Below are 17,922 nucleotides of genomic sequence, written 5' to 3' on the forward strand. Positions count from 1 at the left end.
GAACAAAAGTGTAGCCAAGTTTATTACATCCCAAGAGAACTTAGGAACCATTTTTGCAGCGACCGTTACTTTTAAATTTTAAATATTAACGCATAATATATTTTATTAATTTTAGAAAAAAAAAACACAAAATACGTATTAACTAAAATTGTCGGATTTAAATCCTCATATAGCAAAAACTACTTCACGTATCAGTACCAAAGCTCAGATTTTTCTTAATTAATATGTTTTCTATCACTCCCCATCAATAAATTTGTTCAACGAAGTATTCAGTTTTTTCCATTTTTGGCCACGGTCGTGACACTGTGCGTTCAAAGCCAAGCTCATAACTTCCACTGCCGCATGTGTTTCCAAGTACAAAACATACGAAAAGTTGGTGATGCACATGCATGCGTTTAAGGAACCCTTTTATGTTTGTAAGCGAGGCAAAAAGTGTATTGTGTTCAGATATATGTAAATAAGAAAGTCGCAAGTTCAAATCCAGCAGAGGCAAAATACAAAGGTAGGGTGTAGTGTAATTGAACAGGTCTCAGTTTTTCCGCTTCTTTGTCGAATTTTTTTTGGAGGACTTGCTTATTTCGAGTGAAATGCCATATAATAGGTTAGTAGGTTGATTAATAACATAAATAGTTACGGCTACCAAAAGCACTACATAAACCCCATATATGGTAATGATGATGGATGCTACAATCAAAGCGAAACCAGTAGCAGTTTTAAATCGGCGTTGGCTTTCCTTTATCGTTTGTAGAAATAACTTCCTTCACAGTAATACATATATTTTGACGGCATTGACGGAACGCCTCTTTCACCTTCAACATCATGGTAGTGATACAGACTGTAGGCCGTAATTTTTCATATATTCCACTAACTTAAAAAATTCAGTAAAAATTAGTATTTCAATATCAAAAGAAGCATGGCAGGGAATACTATAGTTTCGATCCTTTATACTTCGAGCTGACGATTGATGTTTGGGTATAACAAGTTTCTTGTTGAAGAAGTTATTGAAAAATAACTTCGGTGGAGAATATCCACAAACAAGAAACAAGGGAACTGATGAGATCCAGTGGCGTGGATTGAAACTATAGTATTCCCTGCCTTACCCCTTGGCAAACAATGCCAAATCTTTTCCACTAATAAAATAGTTGTTTTAAAATATTAAAACAACAACAATGGGATTAAGCCAGACTATTTTGAAAAAACAAAAAAGTATTTCAATATCTTTAAATTCAGAAGTAAAACTGACTGTTTTCGCATCCCACATACACATCACCAACCCACTATGCAAACAATTTAAATCACATTTATCAAAGGACCTTTACTTCAGTACAATTATTGTAGAGAGAGAGAAAGGAAAAAACTTTTAAGGAGTTTTACGATGCTGCGTGATAGCGATGTGATGACGGCAACTTTTATTAAGTTAATCCTTCTGTGCCAGTTTTATTTGTATTTTTTGCTGCTTAATATTTTTTCATATTAAGTTGTCGTAGATAAAATATTTTTTTTGTTGTAAGCTTTGCATATGCTTAATCATCTTTTTTAATAAGGAAAACGCAGGTCGAGAATGGCCATAAGGAAGAATAACTATTATTATTATTGTGAAAAACGATGGATACAAGATGACTGGACATAAACATGGGATGTCTTCATCCAATTAGTTGAGTGCAGTACATGAAAGTACAAGAGCAACTTTAGAGCACATGTTAAACATAATAAATTATTATTAATCATAAATGGATAAATCTTTCGTTAGATTTGGATGGCAGCATCATTAAATAGATATGGGAATGGTTTTCTTTAAATATTACTCATTATTTAATGAATACCATTCCCATATTTTTAATGATGCTTTCAAGCAAAGAGTTTAAATGTTTAAGAAAAATAACGAATTTGACACAAAAAATCCACTGAGAAATTAATAAAAATTAAATTTTAATAGCTGAATATATTGATATTATCTGAAAAAAAAAAAAACAAAATGAGAAACCATTAAACACTCGTCAACATTTGTTCAAAAACTCCACTACAGAACACCTTTAATGCTATCATTCTTCATATAAGAACAAAACACAATTGTTAAGACATTAAAAAACTGCCATCAAATTAACGATTATGTTGTCATCACTATAAAAACTGCAGCGGCTTGTAGCGTGTAAAAGAAACAATAAACTTCGTTTCGCTTTATCTTTGCCGCTTCATCGGAAATTATTATGATACCTTTCTTCAAAAACAAAACAAAAAAACTCAATTCCAATTGTATTTTATGTTTTGTTTTAAACCCAACTAAAGTTCTTTCCTTCAATTTTAGACGGATGAAAAAAAGGAGAAGAATTTCACAGATTTATCATTGTTGTTTTATAGCACCATTGTTTTGGAGTTTAACATGGTCTATGATTTGGATTGAGCTATGTTTCCTAGAAATTTAATACAATTATCATTAGCATTGTGTTGAGGTGTTAAGGAAAGGAAAACAAAAGTAGTAGAAATAAATAAAACTTTAAAACATTTTAACTTGTGTTTCTGTTGCTGCTGCTTCATTCCCCAGACAATTGAAATTCATTGAAACAATGCACATAAATCAAATTGTCTAAGAGAAAGTTTCTCATTATTCGCAAAAAAGGGTATTTTAAGTGTTTGTTTTTTCTTTTTTTCAAAAGACTTTAAATAAATCATTGCAGGTCTACTGTTTTAAGCATGAAGGCAAAGTGGAAATTTTTAAAACTGTTTGCAAGTGTTTTTAAGGAGTACTGACAATGTATGCATTGTGGTGATACTAGTTGAAGTTGCTATATTATTATAACAGAACCACCTGATTTTATGTATTTTGAATATTTTGCCTACAGCAATCAACCGAATTAACTCAAAATTGTTTTCGAATAAAAAAATATACTTAAAAAAGTTTCCAATATAGGTCCACGGTTTGGACACGGGTTTGGAGCAAATTTACCTCCCGTTTTAAATATGTTAAGTTTTCTATGTTTTTATATAGCCACCATATAACCACCGCACGGTGCTCTTGAAGCAACTTTAGATGGAAAGTGCTTACACCTTCGAAGTTTTTGCGGATTCTGAAACTACAATGTTCATAGATAAGAAAAAAAAAACAAGTAAGAAAAGCGTTAAGTTCCGGCCGGGCCGAACTTTTTATACCCTCCACCACGAACTGTATTGAAGTGAATAGGAACAATTAGTTTTATTTCGTTTATGAAAGTACTACACTCTTCCTTTTATTGCAGGAGTACATATATCTCAACTGATAATACTCCCTTCAAAACAGTTAATATGGAGCGACACTTTTGTTTTTTCCAAAACATCGACCAATATTTAAAATTTATTTATTTATTTACGAAATACATAAAATTGTGCAAAACCCACTAGACCTAAACCTGGATATTCTGGATTTGGATAGTTAACAACATCGGAAGTGCCGTTAACCTGTACCGATAAACTTCTGAAGGAAAGTTTCGTAACTCCAGCGAAGATTAAATATCAAATTTCAGTTATTCCCATAGAATATTGTGGCTAAAACTTTCAAAATAGCGGACATTTTCAGGTGGGAAGTTTTATACCACCAGCGGAGCTTAAATATTGCATATCATCCGTTTCGATGGGATATTGATGACACAACCTTAAAATACCGAAAATCGGGAAGTATGCTTCTATGGGTTTATTTGAACAAAGGGCTTATACCGATAATTCTCTTCTGCAATATTTTATACAACCATGGCAATTTAAATACTAAATTTCAATCATATCGGTGGTATATTGAGGCCACAACTTTCAAAATACCGTAAATCGGAAGGTACGGTCCTATGGGGGTATTTGAGGACGTCGGCCTATACCGACAAATTTCAGGTGGAAACTTTTATACCCTCAACGAGACGAAGTACCATCTTGCAGCCATTTCCGTGTTATAATGAGGCTAAAACCTTCAATATACCCAAAATTGGGATATACCCTTCTATTGGGGTACCCCCCAAAAAATGCACGTATACCGACAAATTTCTGAGGGAAATTTTTGTAGCCCTGCAAAAGACTAAATACCAAATCACAGCTACTTCGGTGAAATAATGAGGGTACAAAATTCCAACTACCAATAATCGGGAGGTACCGTTGACCTGTATCGACAAATTTCTGAGAGAAATCTTTGTAGCCCGGAAAAAGACAAAATACCAAATTTCAGCCACTTTGGTGGAATAATGAGGCTAAAACCTGCAAAATATTGAAAATCGGGCGGTGCCGTTCTATAGGAGCTATATGAAGACGTTGAGCTATACCGACTAATTTCAGGTGGAAGGTTTTATACCCACATCGAAGACTATGTACTAAAGTTTAGCCATTTCGGAGGATAAAACCCTTCAAAACACCGAAAATTGGGATGTACCGTTCCATGGGGTGTACATTAAAGCGTGGACCGATACAGATAATTTTCTGGGAGAAATTTTTGCATCTCAAAAGAGGACGAAATATCGAATTTCAGGCATTTTGGTAGTATAGTATAGCTTTCAAATTTCAGCCATTTCGGTGGAATATTAAGTCCACATCCTTTAAAATACCGAAAATCGGAAGGTACCGTTCCATGTGGCTATATGAAGGAGTAGACCTATACCGACAAATTTCATACGGAATGTTTTATACCCCAAATGAAGACTAACCACCAAATTTCAGTCATTTCGGTGGAATATTGAGGCCACAACCTTCAAAATACCGAAAATCGGAAGGTACTGTCCTATGGGGGCTATATGAATGCGTGGACCTATACCTACAAATTTCCGGGGAAAAGTTTTATATCGCCAACGAAGACTAAATACCAAATTTCAGCCATTTCGCTGCGATAATGAGGCTAAAACCTTTAAAATACCGAAAATCGGGAGATATCGTTTTTTAAATAAATTGCGATTCAAGTTGACATTTTTAGTTTTTTTTTAGTTTTCATGATTTCATGATGACTAATACATTCAAAAAATGTTAAAATGACGCGTACTATATATGGGGCCAACGTGGTGCAATGGTATGCACAACCGCCTTGCACGCTGAAGGTCGTGGGTTCGATTCCCCGGCCATGGAAACATCAAAATTTTCAACGTTGACAAAATACCCCTCAGTAATGTTGGCGACATTTCTGAGTATTTCAGCCATGAAAACTTCTCTACAAGTGGTGTCTCAGGACACGCCATTCGGACTAGTCGATAAACTGTAGGTCCCATATCATTGAGCATAATATGAATCGGGGTGCTCTCATTGATATGAGAGAAGTCTCCCTTGTCCCGTATGGGATGTTTATATAAACATTTTATGGTAGATATGTTTCCCAGCCTCTTGAAACGCAAAATACAACCGAATATGTAATCGAATGGGGCTAATACATTCAAAATATCTTAATAAATTCGGTGGTAAAATGGGATAAATATCCCAAAAATTTCCTTAAAACGACGACGCGTCACGCGTCACTTTGAATGGGGGCTATACGAAAACGTGGACCTACATAGCCCGCTTTCAATACCAAAAGTCCTACGTAAATATAACATATTTTCCCAAAATTTCATCTACCTACTTCAATCCGTTCGGACGCTTGAGTGATTTCCACAGACGGAGAGACGGACGGACATGGCTATATCGATGTAGAATTGCACTCTGATCAAGAATATTTATAGTTTGTGGGGTCTACAATGATTATTTCGAGTAGTTACAAACGGAATGACAAACTTAAACTTAACCCATCCAATGGTGGAGGGTATAAAAACAAAAAAGTTGCCGGAGCGCTTTTTAAACAAATTTCGATTCAAGTTGACATTTTTAGTTTTTTTAGTTTTCATGATTTTGCTTGGAAACCGCAAGTCCTATCGAAATGGGACTAAAGAAAATGTAGCAGTGAAAATTCTGTACAAGATTGACTAGATTTTCGTAGGTTTTACCGTTTTTGAGATATAGAAGTTCAGATTAATTTTTGAGATATATTAATTTAAGTTGGAAAACTGCTGTCATGACATTGTTTTATAAGGAGACGATACAGTAGCGCATTATCCCAATTTGAACTTCTATATCTCGTGTACAGAATTTTTACAAATTCGGTCTAGCGGTTGCGGAGGAATTCGAGGTCAAAGTTAAAAATTTTAGTTTTTTATATTTTGCATCAAAATATGAGTATTTTTGAGATTTTTATATGTTGTAACTATATAAGAAAGTTCAAACCGTATTGCTAAGTTTACATTTACGAAATCCACTCGATTTCAATTCTCAAATCCATAGGTTAAACGTCAAATGAAATCCAGATGAGATTTCATTTGACGTTTGAGCTATGGAATTGACACTTGAAATCGAGTGGATTTCGTAAATGTAAACTTAGCATAATAAACAAACAATAAAAATATAAAAAATTAACTCCTCCTTTTAATATTTTGGTCAAATTTTTTTACTTTTCTTAGTTTCAATATGTTTACTATCGAGTCCGTAATAGATATTTACAATAGGTGTCAACAAAAAAATTGGGGGTTTTGGCAAGGAAATCGATTTCTGAACCACTGTGCGGCGTTTCATTGTCGACCGAAACAATTGTGGAGCGAAACAATTGTGGATTGAATTTTATAAAATTTTACAATATAAAAAGTAATAACTTTGACAGCCTGGTAGGCATCATAAAGCGATGTCGGGTTGAAATGTTTTTTTAAGTGGTCCAAAATGTTAAGAATCTAATCTATTCAAATATATGACTTGAAAAGTGGGACTTTTGCCTCAGAAACCTACCATTGGGCCCATAGTGCACCGGGGTGAAACTGCAGACAAATGTTTTAAATTCCGACGAACTTAAATTCTGCAACCAAACTCCTGTTTTATATCACGGCAGCTGTAATAATACACGGCGTTCGGACTCAATGAAGGACTATTTTAGCATTTTGAAAAATAGTACCACAATGGAACCCAGATTAATTTATTATTCATTCATTGAAATTCACATTCATAAATACACACATACACCTATATTTACATAGAAGCCATTTCCGATTAGATAAACGGAAAATGATCATTATGCCCTAAAAGTTTTGTAAATGTTTGCAATAACTTGTTGATACATACTGGCATATTTTAGTCTGATCTAAAGCACAATTTTGTACATGTATGTATGTGTACGTTGGTATTGAAGGTTTATTCCAGATGCACTTGGGTGATGCAAAACAAATAAAATAATTACAATGTGAATTTGATTTGAAATATTAGTATTGGCTACGGATCAGACAAACAAACGTTTTAAAATTACCGTGAAAAATTGCAGGTTTACCAAAGTCAATAGCAGACGGCAATAGCAAAAACACAATCATTCATTTTTCATAATAATTTCACATGAGTCACGATCATAGTAACACAGAGAAGAAAAAAAAAAACAAATACCTGAGCTTGTCAGTCAGATGCTGACTATTTAGAAGTGAGTATCTTTAGTAAGCAATCAAAACGAAGAACAATTGTAGACTAATAAATTTAAAATAATGTCCATCCGACTATTTTTGGTTATAACGTGGAGACAATAAACTGTAAAATCTAACTGTAAAATTCCATAAATAAATGTTAAGATTACAATCTGACTTTAAAATTAGAAGAGCAAAAGCGGCGACAGACAACAAAATTTGCCAAAAAAACGTATGCGTCATTTCTCAACAAAAACAGTTCACAAATACAAGCGCATCTTTCAGTTTTGCCAAAAAATGCCATACAGGTTTCTTTAAATTATCATTGTCGTTTAACATTTTGTACTCTGCGAATTCGCTCAATTCAAGGTCAAAAGAAAACAACATACAAAACAAAATCGATACGAAACAAAGGGACAGTTTGTTTGAAAAATGAATTCGTAAACTTCACCAGCACACACTCGTCGGAATATGCATTGAAAAGATTTTGTTTCTGTTTCTGAATTTAAAACGAAAATCGTCGTTGAAACAGAATTAAAAATAAAACTTGAAATTGAAAATGAAACAAAAGGTTAATGTGAAGTTCAGTACCTGAAGCTGGATTTTTTTTTTATTTTTCATTGGCTGAGATTTGAAAGAATGCGTTCATTGAATAATGCTTTAGTCGAAAAATATTAACACTTTAGATTTGTGGAATAAAATAAGAGTTCAAAAAATGTTCTTTTAAAGTATTGAGACTGTCCCTCAGTTCAAAGTGCGGAAAACAATTTATTTTTTTGTCTTTAAAGCAGCTAGCAAAAAACTGAGAAAGGTGAGAAAATTTATTTTTTCCTTCTTTTCTTGATTTCCAATTGCTGCTTTTGTTTTTTTTTTCGTATATCAATTTTCTTTCTTATTTTGTTAAATTCCTTTCAGGTAATTTTATAAAACATAATATGGGAGAGAAAGACTTCAAACCACAAAATCTTATTTTGCAAAGAACAAAAAGAAGCAAACACGACGACTGTCTGTTAAGCCTAAAATTTGTGAATAAAAAAAAAAATTATAAATATCATTTCTGCAATGGACAGCTTGTGGGTGTCCGGTATTATCATTTTAAAATCACGTTTGCTTGTGGGCGGATGTGCAAATATGCGTTATTATACGAATCATGCCACCGCATACACAGAATAGTGGAGAGTGGTTTCTAAAAATAATCACTTTTTGTCTTAGACACGTTGATGCCTTTATAAGTTACCTTTTATGTGGTTTTAATGTGTGTGCGTGCGTGCGTTTTTGTTTTCTTATTTTCATAAAGTGTGGGTAATTTTTTAATTCAATTATACCTTAATTACATGTAATTTACTCTGACCTTTTGACATTTGCATACATACACCTTCTTTGTTCACAAAATTATTGCGCAAAGTTTTATCTTTTTCTACATATAAAATCTTAAATGCGTGTTTAATTTATATACAAATCAGGATTAATTGTCTGCTATAATTAAATATCATTAAATAATTTATTCAATTTTCTTTCCTTTTCAGGTAAGTGAGAGTGCAACCAAAATGGTTACTAATGTGAACACTACAGGGGTGAGTAATATATGTATATGTAATATCGACGCCTCCAAACAATAGTATGCTAAGTCGACTTAGCATGTTTTCAAGTTCTTTACATTTTTATATTTAACGTTCTTTAACTTAAATTCTGTCAAATTTTAGTAATGATCGTACAATCCGAACAGAATTTATAAACAAATATTTACTTAGCATAGTACTGAAGGTCAAAAAAATTTCCAAACTTTTAGAGCTTGTCCTGCAAAACTCGCTTTTCAGAATTAGCAAACTATTATTTGGAGGTGTCGAACGTCCTTTAACTTAAATTCTGTCTAATTTTGGTAATGATCGGTCAATCCGAACAGAAGTTATAAACAAATATTGACTTAGCATAGTACTGAAGTTCAAAAAAATTTCCAAACATTGAGAGCTTCTCCTGCAAAACTCACTTTTTAGACTTAGCATACTATTATTTGGAGGTGTCGATATGTCATATGTGTTTTTAAAAATCTATGAAAATAAAAGTACTTAAATTTTAAAGTGGGATAGCTGAGTGTATATTTCTATATCTCTGGTATTTAAGCACTATTGTTAACGCAATTGGGACCAACTTAAAACTCAGGAGGTCCTCTGCAACATTGGTCATTGTTGTTGAAATGCCGCCAACAGAAGCTGGCATGTTTGTCATTACATTAAACCCCAAAAATGGACACAAGGGATGGATTAGCGATTATTACGTTTGGCTGTTTTGTCACGACAAAGTTTCACGACAAACATTGTGAAAATCGGATCAGATTTCGATTTAGCTATATAGGTCCCAAAATATCTAAAATCGGTTTATCGGAGCTACATATGAGGCGTTCAGAGCACACTTCGACTAACTCCATAAAACAAAAAGTTGAGAAAAGCAATGATGAAATGTATATTGTTTTTTAAAATTCCCCTAATAATATGGATTCAAATATATAATGTAGAATGCATAATAGCAGGTATAACTTTCATCTAACGGTATATAAAATAAAATAAAAAATAGTCAACAAACAATCGTTAGTAATGTTGTGGTAATGGTGGAGTTAATCGAAGTGTGCACTGAAAAAAGTAATAAAGTTAGGTCTTGATTTTTTTTTTGTTTTTTTTTTATTAACGAATAACTTAGTTTTTATACACATAATATGTGCAATTATCCTTGCGGCAATTTTCAGTTCGATGGAGAGAGAGAGGTGAGGTATATGGGAACCCCTTCCCTCTCAACACCCTCTTTTACCTACGAATTGCCTAATATAAATATGGACTTATTTGTGTTTCAATCAGAGATGGTCTGCTTTTTTAGGTTTTCGACGGTCACAAAGTTGTAAACGTCAAAAACATCAGATACCAGTAGAAAACGTTTAAAAAGTAGTAAACGTCATAAACCTCAAAAATGCTACGTTATCACCACATTTTTTACTGGAAACTAATTGCAAAAACTTGTTATACCCTACACCACTATGTGGTAAGGGGTATTATGTGTTAGTGCATTTGTATGTAACATACAAAAGGAAGCGAGATAGACCCATAGTTTCTTCTAGGGATATATGGTAACATGGGGCGCCTTCGCCACGTTTTTTTCAAAATGTTCTCATATCGACATCATTAAAGTTTTTCCAAATATTATTTTTGGTAAGAATATTAGCATGTCTTGACTATAAGTTTTGATATATAAATGATTATAATTTCGTTTTTAAAATATTATTTTTTAACATTTACAAAATGTCTAAAAAGTGGCGAAGCCTCCCCACCCATGGGGTAGCTTCGCCATCGACATAGGACATATATCAACGGACTCTAAAACTGGCATTTACCATACTTCCTCCCCAAATATCAACATTATGCATAAAAGGAACATGTTTTCTATTTAATAATCAAAAATGATTCTACAATTTACAAAAAGAAAGATATTCTAGCCGTTAATTGAAGTAGGTACCTTGAATTTAGGCATAAAAATGAAAATTTTGCCAAATTAGATAGGTTTAGCACAATATTTGATTTCAACTTCACATTATAGCGTGGTATATCAATAGCATAAACAATTTAAGTTAAACCTGACATATTTCTCACATTAACCCACAACACTCCCATCATGGCGGAGCCGCCCCACCCCCTACATAGTTCATAATATGAATATATTAACGTTTATAATTACTTTTATCATGCAAATTATTTGGATTTATATTCTTCAGTAGTTGTCTATTAACGGTATAAAATATAATTTTGATATCACAAAAGGTATACAAGATATTACAAAATATACCTACCATAAATATTTTTCACAATACCCCAGAAACATGAAACCGCGGGCATCAGCAATCATATATTTGATAGAAATGCCAATTTTTGGGAGATGTAAGATCTTCGTTAAACTCACAATTTTTCCTTTAACGGCATTTCTGTAGCAGTTATAATTATCAAGAAAATCGGTGCTGGCGAAGGCGCCCCAGTGGCGAAGCCGCCCCATGTTACCATACATAGAATCACTTTCTGAGTCGATTTATGCATGTCCGTCCGTCCGTCCGTCCGTTCGCAACATACAGGTCGTATTTGTTGACCGATTTCGCTGAAAATTGGGGAATACCATTTTTTTAGCCGTCGGAAGATCAAGTTCGAAGATGGGATATATCGGTCCACGTTTTGGTATAGCCCCCATATAACGGTACCCCCCGATTTACGGTATTTTGACGTTTTCAGCTACATTTTCAGACCGATTTGGCTATAATTTGACATTTAGGGTTCTTAAGTGTCAATAAACATATATAACAAAACTTGTGGACATAGGTCCACGTTTTGGTATAGCCCCCATATAACGGTACCCCCCGATTTGCGGTATTTTGACGTTTTTAGCTACATTTTCAGACCGATTTAGCTATAACTTGACATTTAGGGTTCATAAGTATCAATAAATTTATATAACAAAAGTTGTGGACATAGGTCCACGTTTTGGTATAGCCCCCATATAACGGTACCTCCCAATTTACGGTATTTTGATGTTTTTAGCTACATTTTCAGACCGATATAGCTATAATTTGACATTTAGGGTTCTTAGGTGTCAATAAACTTATATAACAAAAGTTGTGGACATAGGTCCACGTTTGGTATAGCCCCCATATAACGGTACCTCCCGATTTACGGTATTTTGACAGTTTGAGCTACATTTTCAGACCGATTTAGCTATATTTTGACACTTAGGGTTCTTAAGTGTCAATAAACTTATATAACAAAAGTTGTGGACATAGGTCCACGTTTTGGTATAGCCCCCATATAACGGTACCCTCCGATTTGCGATATTTTGACATTTTTAGCTACATTTTCAGACCGATGTAGCTATAATTTGACATTTAGGGTTCTTAAATTTCAATAAACTTATATAACAAAAGTTGTGGACATAGGTCCACGTTTCGGTATAGCCCCCATATAACGGTACCCCCCCAATTTACGGTATTTTGACAGTTTTAGCTACATTTTCAGACCGATTTAGCTATATTTTGACACTTAGGGTTCTTAAGTGTCAATAAACTTATATAACAAAACGGTACCCCCGATTTGCGGTGTTTTGACGTTTGTAGCTTCATTTTCAGACCGATGTAGCTATAATTTGACATTTAAAGTTCTTAAATGTCAATAAACTTATATGACAAAACTTGTGGACATAGGTCCACGTTTTGGTATAGCCCCCGTATAACGGTTCATTTAAGTTCATATTTTCGTATAGCCCAGATACCTCCGAACTAGCTGTTAATGACATTTGAAGTTCCCACGTTATGTACCGATTTTCGATATTTTGAAGATTCTAGCTAAATTTTTTAACCGAATTAGGAGTTATTTGACATTAAAGGCTCCCATCAAAAACTGTCAACATAGGCCCATGTTTTATTATAACCCCTATATAACAGTACCTCCCAATTTCTAGCCCACCAAAAATTGTCAACATACATAGTTAGATATAGGCACCATAAAAAAGGGCCTCCCGAATGAAGCATAAATGTACATAAACATTATCTGACATTTTAACGTACCCACTTAAAGTTGGGGACAGGAATATTTTATGGTGTAGGGTATGAAAAGTTCGGCCCGGCCGAACTTAATGCTTTTTTACTTGTTTTATATTAAAATGCATAATAAAAAACTCAAATGTTAATTTTCTTTAATTTTTTAAATAACTAAAATAATTGAACAATAAATTGGATGACGCACGCCATCTACCGTACAATCTGCACACTTCCACTACTTTACGTGTGTTGCATCTGTCTACAAAGTGACTTTGTTTACTATGTCGAAAACCTTGTTTTGGCTAAGTTTACGATGTATGTAATATACGTCAAAAATGTATGTCATATACATCATAATTTCAACAAAAGCCGAAAGAGCATTGAATGTAAAAATGTACACGTTGCGAGCAGAGCTACATTTGAATGTGGAGTTAATCGAAGTGTGCACTGAAAAAAATTGAATATTATTCAGTGGTCAAAAAAAAAAATTGTTATTTAAAGGTGCTCATCTTTATTATTCAGGAAAGATATTATAATCATAAATAGATATGGCTATATCAAAGGCTTTGACACTAAAATCTCAAATTTTTCAAAAAGTGGAGTTAGTCGAAGTGTGCGGCTCATATATCAAAATTCCATCCGATTTCCACAATTTTTTGTTGGAATCGTTTTTTAGCCACAACAATGAACTTAAAATTGTTTCATCGATTCGACCATAAATTGGGATATTAGAGAATTTTCGTGGAAATTCCCCCATAAAAATGACTATGGTGGCACGGGTTAACGTTAACCAATCGCCATAAAATTTCATATATAAGGGGTTTGGGTCAAATGGGGAAAAAAAACTTTGTATTTTTCACCTACATAGGCCAATCACCATTGCAAAGGTGTAATTTTATTTTTTATTTATTTTTGTTTCTTTCGTAGAATACAATTCTAAGTCCTAGATCCGATTAAAATTATACGAGGGCTGCACGAAAGCTATCTGGTCTAGGCAACACTGCGTATTGCCAGGCGCCATTTGAATTTTTTGGTGGAAAGTTTGGCTGTTTTCAGCCTAGAATTACTCAGGACAGTTTGTCGTACGACCATTTCATGTGTTGTTTTAAGTGACCTGAAATGGAATTTACTTGTGAACATTTTCGTCCAAGAATTTTTCACAACTTTCGACGTGGATAATCACCGCAAGAGTGTATCGATCAAATTAAATCTTTGTATGTCGATAAAGAACCATCCTATAGGACTATGAAAACTGGTTCAATGAATTCAATCGTGGTCGGCTCTCGCAAAAAAACGAAGGTTGTGAGGATCGCCCAAAATCAGCCATTGTGCCTGAAAAAAATATGCCGTGCATGAACGGATAATCCGAGATCGCCATGTTAAATATCGTGAGATAGATGCATCCTTGGGCATTTCTTCCACCAACTAACATTTGATATTGCATAAACACCTAGCCGCAAAAATGGACAATCGCTCAAAAAAAGCTCCTGTGAATTGGTTCAAAGGAATTGTGCATAAATTCGATTTCGGTGCTTTTTTTTTTTAAATATAATCCTTTATTTCTCAAAAAATATTTACAATAGTTTCAAATGCCTCAGCGCCAAAATGGCTTTGTAGAGGCTAGCTGGCAATATTAACAATATTATCAATTCATAATTACATAATAATATATATATATATATATATATATATATATATATATATATATATATATATTTTAATAATAATTTATTAAATGTTATCTAATAATGGAGTTTTATGTTTTTTGATATTTACAATGGAAAAAGTATTTCAACATTTTCTATTAAGTAATCCTTTAACTTCCGTTAAAAATTCGAAAATTCCACGATTTCTTTTAGCTCTTCTGGTAATAAGTTATATTGCATGGGACCAATATGTGCGATGCGTTGCTTAGTAAGTTCTAAGCGACAACGAGCGATGTTTAAATTCCTTGACTGCCTTGTTATTCGTTGTGTAACAGTTAAATTTGTTATAAAGTTATTAGTTAGTGATCCTACCCCTCTCAAACATTTAAATACATACATATTTACTTGCTGTTTGTATAAACCTTTTATTGGAAGTACGTTTTTAGCATAATTTTTAAAAAGTTCAATTGTACCAAATCTTCGGGGAAGGTTAAAAACAATTTTCAATGCTGAGCTTTGAGCTGCCTGCACAGATCTTAAGGCTGTCGTATTCCTTGATGCATATATCATTGGTAGATACGTTAAATGCGAATGAATTAAAGACTGGTATAGCATCATTTTCAGATCAACACCAAATTTGTTTTTAAACTTATACAATATTCCTATTCCCGATGCCATCTTGGATTTAAGATTGCCGATGTGCTCATCCCATAACAAATTTCTACTTAGGTGCATTCCAAGATATTTTACACTGTCCGACTCAATAATCTCATTACCATCCACATGAATGCTCACAACCTCATCATTTTTAGAAGCATACGGTCGAAAACGTATAAATTTAGTTTTATTTGAATTCAATACGAGTTTATTTATCCGCAAATATTCGCAAAGTATGGAGGCATCATATTCGATTTGTGTTTGTAATACTCTCGTATAATTGTAGTTGTAAATTAAGCTGATATCATCAGCAAACATAAATAATTTGCCGTAAAAGTTAATATTTTTAATATCATCTATATATATTTTGAACAGTAGAGGTCCAAGTACACTTCCTTGCGGAACCCCACATAAGACTGGAAGTATACTGCTTGTATCATCTTCAATTTGTACGTATTGTTTTCTCATGGTCAAGTAGCTCTTAAATAACATAAGTGTGTTGGGAGAAAAACCAATAATTTTAAGTTTTTGAATTAGAATATCATGATCAACTAATTCGAATGCCTTCGAAAGATCAAAAAACACTCCCGCCACTCCCTTATGTCCACTATCTAAACCACTACATACACAATCAATCAGATTTACGACACATTCATTTGTACCTGAACCCTTTTAAAACCATATTGACGCTCATATATGAATTTATTACTTTCAAGATATTCACTCAGTTGATTGAACATAACCTTTTCAATGACTTTGCTTATAGTAGAAAGCGTATTAATCGGTCGATAATTTTGAATCGATTGTGTATTGGAGCATTTAGGAATTGGCACTATCTTCTGCATTTTCAATATGTCTGGAAAAATTGACTCGTTTGTCATTGAGTTAAAAATATTAGAAAGAATCTGTGCTACTGCATATTTCCTTGTTAGCAGTAATTTCGAAGTAATTTTATCAAAACCAGGGGCTTTATGACTCTGTAACTTTTCCATTATACTTTCCATGACATCAGAGGAAACTGGTTCAAGATTAAAGCTTTTGTTAGTTGGAACCAAAGTTCCAAAAACATTAATATTATCATCGGCATAACTTGCTACTCCCGAACGTAATTTATCTATTGAATCTGAGAAGAATTTATTTAAGTACTCAACTTTATCTTGGTTTAATGATAAAACAACTCCATTTTCTGTAACAATTTCAGGTACAGTTGTACGCTGTTTCCCTAAATGCTTGTTCAAAAATTTCCACGTTTTCTTTGTGTCACCGCGGCATTTTTCTAAGTTATTTTTATAATAATTTTCCATTAAAAACCTACTGCACTTTTTTATAATTTTGCTCGTTCTTTTAAGTATTTCAGATATTTCCTTGTTGTGCCTATTCTTCCTTCTTTTAGATAAGAGATTATTTTTATAATCAATCAAACGTTCCAATGCATCATTAATCCACGGATTAATCTTTCTTTTTTTTATTAACAGGCGACATAGAGATTGTTGTGCATTGATCTATCGCTGTCGAAAAAATGTCTATTAAATTCTTACTTAAAACAGAACATGTCATACTTTCATCAAACAATAAATGCATATCAAGGAATTTTCCGACATCATCGTAATTAATATAGCAACGTTTTTCATAAGTAGTTTGAATCATTTGAATCATGCTTCAAACGACGATTATAAGATCGTCACAAATGACGATTCTAGGATCTATACTTAGGAGCCTTAAACAACATCAGGAACCGGCCGTTTGGGTGTTCGAAAGCGAGACAAATCAAATGAAAATTTTTCATGTAAGATGCACTTCGAGGCAAAAGGTTGCCAGTTTCTTTAGTAAAACTGACTGTGTGGCGACTATACTTCTTGAGAAATATAGGACGGTTAATTCTGAGTGGTACACTATAACTTGTTTGCTTGAAGTCTCCTGAGAATTTTGAAAAAATTCTGAAGCCTTAAAAACGTGTTTTGGAAGTGTCTTATTCGGAGTGGAAAATAGGTTTGAGCGCACGAAAAAGTGTATAAATCATGCTGGAGACTACTTATGAAAACAATAAAACCGTTTTTGATGGTAAATATTAGCGTTTTCATTGTTAGACCAGATAGCTATCGTTCAGACCTCGTATTGATGGTTTTTTGCTCCTAATAGAACTGCGGATGTTCGCATATGAATGATACATTGACTATTTGCTAAGATACGATTTTTGTCTACTCCGATCTCTGAATATGATCCGACCATCAACAAAGTATGTTTCTTCCAATCTAAAACGCCTATCTCCACCAACAATTTCTTGACTGCCTGATCAATATTGCTACCTGGAGCGTGATTACAAGATTAAGATGGACAGACGGAAGCGCGGATAGTTTGTCGAGACATTCAGTTTGGTATATATAAAGGAGGGTCTTACTTAATTGCTACCTGGAGCGTGTTTACAAGATTAAGATGGACAGACGGAAGGACGGATAGTTTGTCGAGACATTCATTTTGGTATATATAAAGGAGGGTCTTACTTAATTGGCCCTTTTCAGTAAGTTTGTCCTATGAGCCGAACTAGGAAAACATTTCCATTCCTCTCTATTTGTTGCCTTACTTTTCCAATTTGGAATATCGTGTTTTTCGATCTTGTCATCCACTTGCTTACTCCGCCGGAGCCTTGGTCTTCCATTATTGC

At 33.6% G+C, this 17,922-nt stretch overlaps 1 protein-coding gene across 11 annotated transcripts in view; it reads left to right on the forward strand.

Moving 5' to 3' along the window:
• pot (zona pellucida domain protein papillote) overlaps positions 1–17,922 on the forward strand; it is a 222,220-nt gene that overhangs the window by 48,196 nt on the left and 156,102 nt on the right. For 2 of the 11 annotated variants that reach the window (XM_073975236.1, XM_073975237.1), the window contains exon 3: positions 8,924–8,971. The exons of 5 other annotated variants lie outside the window; for them this stretch is intronic. The gene's annotated coding sequence lies outside the window, so the exon portion shown is untranslated. 4 more of the 11 variants (XM_073975240.1, XM_073975239.1, XM_073975241.1 and 1 more) reach the window with 4 other exon arrangements.

The sequence above is a fragment of the Musca autumnalis genome, unplaced genomic scaffold (assembly GCF_047663935.1).
Source record: "Musca autumnalis isolate F117 unplaced genomic scaffold, ASM4766393v1 scaffold_3, whole genome shotgun sequence".
NCBI classification, from domain to species: domain Eukaryota; kingdom Metazoa; phylum Arthropoda; class Insecta; order Diptera; family Muscidae; genus Musca; species Musca autumnalis.